This window comes from Hordeum vulgare, chromosome 5H (assembly GCF_904849725.1).
Source record: "Hordeum vulgare subsp. vulgare chromosome 5H, MorexV3_pseudomolecules_assembly, whole genome shotgun sequence".
Taxonomy (NCBI): Eukaryota; Viridiplantae; Streptophyta; class Magnoliopsida; order Poales; family Poaceae; genus Hordeum; species Hordeum vulgare.
Window position 1 is genome coordinate 331933745 of NC_058522.1, and position 7338 is coordinate 331941082.

The following is a 7338-nucleotide window of genomic DNA, read 5'->3' on the forward strand; positions in this document are numbered from 1 at the left end:
GCATCATGATCACACATAGAACAGCCATATATCATAAAGATTCTTATGGGAAAGTAACAATTCCTTCACAAAGCAAAGCATGAAGCAAAAACCTTACCGAGAAGTAACCAACAACAGTCCATAGTCATTGAAGAAATTGCAATTTATCATAACATCGGAAAGAGTCAAATAAGAGCTTGTAAGGCAAATCCACATACTCAATCATCTCTTTTGTTTTCCGCAGTTGTTACAACTCACGTGGTACTCATGGTGTCAAAGTTTTAGCTGGACACAGAGGAAGATAGGGGCTTATAGTTTTGCCTCCCAATGATTTACCTCATGGGTAGAGTCAACAATAATAAAGCATAAGTACTCAACTCCAAGTTGATATAAGAATATAGATCTTTCCCAAGCATGTGACGGTATCCAAGACAAAGGCAAAATAGGGAATTGGTGAAGATCACCATAATTCTTACAAGGGCAAAAAGTAAAGGTACAAAAAGGTCCTTCGTAGAGGGAAGCAGAGGTTGTCATGCGCTTTTGAGGTTTGAATGTGTGTCCTCTTAGTGCGGAGGAACGTCACTTTATATTGCCTCCTGTGATAAAGAACTTTATTATGCAGTCTATCGCTTTTATGTCTTCCTCATCACAGTTTGGAAAAAGCTTATTTTCCACACACTAATAGATCATACATATTAGAGAGCAACTTTTATTGCTTGCACCGATGACAACTTACTTGAAGGATCTTATTCAATCCATAGGTAGGTATGGTGGACTCTCATGGCAAGATTGGGTTGGAGGTTTATGGATGCACAAGTAGTATCTCTACTTGGTGCAGGAGTTTTGGCTAGTATGAGGTGGAAGCAATCGTCACATGCTAAGGGATATCTAATCATATAACATTGTTTGGAACCAAGCAAACACAATTCATTATGTTGTCTTCCTTGTCCAATTTCTACTCCTAAGCATGTAATAGTTTGGTGAGTGCTCACAATTGTAAAAAGTGTCTAAGATGATATATTTATATGTGAACCTCTCTTTCCTTATTACTTCTTATTAATTTCAACAATGACTGAGGTCTATGTTGATTTATTCTCAACAAGTTTCAATCATCATACGTGTCATAAGTGAAGCTATCCCTTTCCATAAGATCGTCTCATGATCTTTCATGCTATCGTTCTTTTCATACTTTTGATCATGGCACAAAGCAAGGCCCTTGACTAAGATACTCTTTATTATATAGCTCGTATGCTCGAATACATCGGGGGAGAGACAAAAGCAAAAGACTCAAACTAAAAACTAAAGACTTATTCCTCTAAGAGAAGAAATAAAAACTGAAAAGGAAAGAACTAAAACAAAGGTAAAAGCAAAATATATAAAGGTGATACGATACCAGGGCAACTCCCCCAAGCTTGGCAGAAGCCAAGGGGATTGCCCATACCAATGCTTAGTTGTCTTCCCTTGGCGGTGATGGTGGTGGAGTTGTTGCCTTTGATTCCAAGAGAACTATCAATCTTTGATTTATACCTTTGAGATCTGTGACATGGTTTTCCAACAAAACAACTTCACGAGAAAGGGAAATGTTGCGAGCACGAGTTGTTTTGCAAAACCTCAAGAGTTCAATCAAGGATGGAGACAACATGTGGAGGAAGGGTTGGAGAAAATCTACTCCTTCAACGTCTTCAATGTTGAACATAGGTTGAACTTCCTCCCTAGCTTGGGTTTTCTCCTTAGCTTGGTCCCTGGCTTCCGTGACTTCTATTCTTTTCTGATCAGCATCTACTTCCTCATGAACTTGGTGAATATCATTCTCCCCAACAGATTCCTGAGACATCTTTGCTCTAAATCTGCAGCAGAAACAAGCTCGAAACGAAAACAGAGGAAAACTGCGCAATACGGAGATCAAAACCTTCGGGCGAGTATATATTATTTTTTCTAGACCAGAAGGAGTGCTCCGGAAGAAAACAAAGTCCGGGAGGCACACGAGGTGCCCACAAGCTTACCCTCCGCCACCAGGGGTAAGGGGCGGTGGCAGGGCTTGTGGCCGCCTCGTTCGCTCTCCGGATTGCTTTTTATTTTTCTAATTTTCCAAAAATTCCAAAACGGAGGAAATTTCCTATTGGAAAAGCATCGGAGTCCAATTTCTTACCGAAACAGGGTCTGAAACAGGCTGATAAACATCCCTTATGTACTCCTCTGGAGTTATGACATTGATGATATTGGTCTCAACATTTATGCGAGTACCAGAGATGTAATGCTTGATTCTTTGCCCATTAACCACTCTAGGAAAATTTCCTTCCGTGTTATTGATTTTGATGGCACCGGAACGATATACTTCCTCGATAACATAAGGACCTTCCCATTTAGAGAGAAGCTTGCCTGCAAAGAATCTCAAACGAGAATTGTATAGCAAGACATAATCACTTACATTGAACTCTCGTTTCTGTATTCGTTTGTCGTGCCACCTCTTAACCTTTTCCTTGAACAACTTGGCATTCTCATATGCCTGGGCTCTCCATTCATCTAACGAGCTGATATCAAACAACCGCTTCTCACCGGCAAGTTTGAAATCAAAGTTGAGCTCTTTGATTGCCCAATAAGCTTTGTGTTCCATCTCAAGAGGTAGATGACACGCTTTACCGTAAACCATTTTATACGGTGACATGCCCATGGGATTCTTATAAGCAGTCCTATAAGCCCGTAGTGCATCGTCAAGTTTGCAAGACCAATTCTTCTAAGATCTATTGACGGTCTTTTGTAGGATCAATTTGATCTCCCTATTACTCAACTCCACTTGACCACTAGACTGAGGATGATAAGGAGATGCAACTCTATGGTTGACATCATACTTAGAGAGCATCTTGCGGAAAACACCATGAATGAAGTGTGAACCGTCATCAGTCATCAAGTATCTAGGGACTCCAAATCTTGGGAATATGACTTCTTTAAGCATCTTAATAGAGGTGTGGTGATCAGCATTTTTAGTGGGGATAGCTTCTACCCACTTAGTAACGTAATCCACAGCAACTAAGATGTGAGTGTACCCACTGGAACTCGGGAAGGGTCCCATATAATCAAAGCCCCAGACATCAAATGGTTCAATGACAAGTGAATAGTTCATAGGCATTTCCTGACGCTTACTGATGTTCCCTATTATTTGGCATTCGTCACAAGACAAGACAAACTTACGGGCATCCTTGAAGAGAGTGGGCCAATAGAAACCTGATTGCAATACCTTATGGGCAGTTCTATCTCTAGCATGGTGTCCTCCGTAGGCTTCGGAATGACACTTCTGCAAGATCTGTCCCTGTTCATGTTCAGGCACACAACGTCTAATAACACCATCTACTCCTTCCTTATAAAGGTGAGGATCATCCCAAAAGTAGTGTCTCAAATCAAAGAAGAATTTCTTCTTTTGCTGATAGGTGAAACTAGGTGGTATGTATTTGGCTACGATATAGTTTGCATAATCGGCATACCACGGTGCACTATGTGAAGTGCGGATGACATTCAATTGCTCATTAGGAAAGCTGTCATCAATAGGTTGTGGGTCATCAAGGACATTCTCTAGCCTGGACAAGTTATCTGCTACAGGATTATCAGCACCCTTTCGGTCAATAACATGCAAATCAAATTCCTGTAGTAGGAGAACCCATCTGATCAGCCTAGGCTTAGCATCCTTCTTCTCCATAAGGTACTTAATAGCAGCATGATCAGAGTGAATAGTGACTTTGGAGTCAACTATATAAGATCTGAACTTTTCACATGCAAACACGACTGCTAAAAATTCCTTCTCCATAGTGGCATAGTTTCTTTGGGCATTGTCTAGAGTTTTACTAGCATAGTGAATGACATTCAACTTTTTGTCAACTCTCTGTCCTAGAACAGCACCAACAGCATAATCACTAGCGTCACACATGATTTCAAAAGGCAAGTTCCAGTCAGGTGGTTGAACAATAGGTGCGGTTATCAAAGCCTTCTTGAGTATTTCGAAGGCTTCCTCACAATCCTCATCAAAAACAAAAGGAACATCCTTCTGCAAGAGGTTGCTAAGAGGCCTAGAAATCTTAGAGAAGTCTTTAATGAACCTTCTATAGAAACCAGCATGACCTAGGAAACTTCGTATAACTCTGATATCTGTGGGGCAAGACATTTTCTCAATTGCATCAACCTTAGACTTATCAACTTCAATGCCTCTTTCACAGATTTTGTGTCCTAAGACAATGCCTTCATTAACCATAAAGTAGCACTTCTCCCAATTCAAGACGAGGTTGGTTTCTTCGCATCTCTGTAAGACTCAATCAAAGTTGCTGAGGCAATCATCAAAGGAAGACCCGTAAACGGAGAAGTCATCCATGAAAACCTCGACAATCTTTTCACAAAATTCAGAGAATATAGCCATCATACATCTTTGAAAGGTGGCAGGTGCGTTGGATAAGCCAAAAGGCATACGTCTATAGGCACAGGTACCGAAAGGGCAGGTGAAAGTGGTTTTCTCTTGATCAGATTGTGCAACAGGTATTTGCGAGAAACCTGAATAGACATCTAGAAAGCATAAGCATGTGTGTTTTGATAGCCTTTCCAGCATTTGGTCGATAAACGGCAAAGGTTAATGATCTTTCCTAGTTTCCTTGTTCAGTTTCCGGAAGTCTATCACCATCCTATAGCCGGTAATAATCCTTTATGGGATTAGTTCATCCTTATCATTAGGAACGACGGTGATACCTCCCTTCTTAGGTACGCAATGTACTGGACTTACCCAATCACTATGAGCAACAGGATAAATGATTCCTGCTTCCAGAAGCTCTAACATTTCTTTTCTAACGACCTCTTTCATCTTAGGATTTAATCTCCTTTGATGATCAGCAACTGGTTTAAAGTCAGGATCAGTTTTAATCTTGTGCTGACATAGAGTAGGACTAATACCCTTAAGATCATCAAGAGTATATCCAATAGCAGCACGGTGCTTCCTCAGAGTTCTTAGTAACTTCTTCTCTTCGTGCTCTGAGAGGAGGGCACTAATAATGACAGGATATATCTCCTTCTCATCAAGATAGGCATACTTAAGAGTATCAGGCAACTGTTTAAGCTCGAACACAGGATCACCCTTTGATGGGGGAGGATCCCCAAGCAGTTCAACAGGCAGATTATTCTTGAGAATAGGATATTGTTCTAAGACAATTTTATCTATCTCATCTCTCTCCTCCATATGCATATCATTTTCATGCTCAAGCAGATATTGCTCTAAAGGATCCGTAGGAGGTACGGCAATAGAGGCAAGAGAAATGATTTCATCCCTACCAGACGACTCTCTTTCATGGGGTTGTCTTCCAAACTTGGAGAACTTAAATTCATGAGACACACCCTCGAAACTAACTGTGACAGTCTGCTTAATGCAATCAATGTGAGCATTGACAGTGTTGAGAAAGGGTCTACCAAATATGATGGGACAAAATCTATCTTGTGCAGTACCAAGGACGAGGAAATCAGTAGGATACTTTGTCTTAACACACAGGACTTCTACGTCTCTCACAATTCCCAGAGGGCAGATACTGTCTCTATTAGCTAGCGTAATAGTGACATCAATGGGTTCTAACTCAGCAGGTGCAATCTCATATTTGATTTCATCATATAGATAATGGGGTATTGCACTAACACTAGCTCCCATATCACATAAACCATGGTAACAGTGATCTCCTATCTTGACAGAAACAACGGGCAGGCCAACTACAGGTTTGTATTTATCTTTCGCGTGAGGTTTAGCAATTCTAGCGGAGTCCTCACAGAATTTGATAACATGCCCGTCTACGTCTTCGGCTAAGTGATCTTTGATAATAGCAACACTAGGTTCAACTCTAATCTCCTCAGGGGGTGCAAGTGGTCTAATGTAACCCCTACGTATCACAGTTGGAGCTTTAGAATAATCCTTTATCCTAGCAGGGTATGGTGGTTTCTCAGTGTAAGCACAAGGAACAACAGGATCACTAAAAGCAATGACTTTCTCCTCAACTAGATTGGTTTTGGCTATGTTGCTTTCTACAGGAGGATGATATTTAAACCACTTCTCTTTGGGAAGATCAACATGAGCAGCCAAAGATTCACATAGAGAAGCTACTATCTCAGAGTCAAGTCCGTATTACCTCTAAAACCTCTAAAAGTGTTTGTCTCAACAAAATATTTAACGCAATCAAACTGGAAATTCATACCTCACTCCTTACCTTCCTCCAGCTCCCAATCTTCAGAGTTGCGTTTGATTCTCTCCAATAAATTCCACTTGTGATCAATATCCTTCTTCATAAAAAAACCGGTACAAGAAGTGTCAAGCATGGTACGATCTTCATGAGAAAGCCAAGCATAAAAGTTTTGAGTGATGATCTCTCTCGAGAGCTCATGATTGGGACATGAATATAGCATTGATTTAAGCCTCCCCCAAGCTTGAGCTATGCTTTCCCTATCACGAGGCCAAAAGTTATAAATAAAGTTCCGATCATGATATGCTAAATGCATAGGATAGAACTTTTGATGAAATTCCAATTTCAACCGAGTGTAGCCCCATGATCCAGTATCATCACATAGCATATACCATGTCAACGCCTTATCCTTCAAAGATAAAGGAAAGACTTTCTTCTTTACCTCATCCTCGGGAAAACCTGCAAGCTTAAATAAACCACAAACTTCATCTACATAGATTAGATGCAAGTCTGGATGTGAAGATCCATCTCCTGTGAAAGGATTAGCCAGCAATTTCTCAAGCATACCCGAAGGAATTTCATAAGAGATATTTTCAGTAGGTACCTCAGGTTGAGGAACAACTCCTGGTGCTTCCATTCGTGGTGAAGATACCCCGAACAAACTCCTCAAAGGAACAGTTTCCATAGTGACAAGTGAAAATAAATTTCAGCACAGTATAAGAATGTTTTCTTACCAAAGACGCTTCACTCCCCGACAACGGCGCCAGAAAAGAGTCTTGATGACCCACAAGTATAGGGGATCAATCGTAGTCCTTTCGATAAGTAAGAGTGTCGAACCCAATGAGGAGCAGAAGGCTCTGATAAACGGATTTCAGCAAGGTAATAACTGCGAGCACTGAAAGTAGCGGTAACAAGTGATTGTGTAGCGAGGTGAAATGTAGCAAGCAAAAAGTAACAAGTAACAAGTAGTAGCAACGGTGCAGCAAGTAGCCCAATCCCTTTTGTAGCAAGGTACAAGCCTGAACAAAGTCTTATAGGAGGAAAAACGCTCCCGAGGACACACGGGAATTTCTGTCATGCTAGTTTCATCATGTTCATATGATTCGCGTTCGTTACTTTGATAGTTTGATATGTGGGTGGACCGGCGCTTGGGTACTGCCCTTAATTG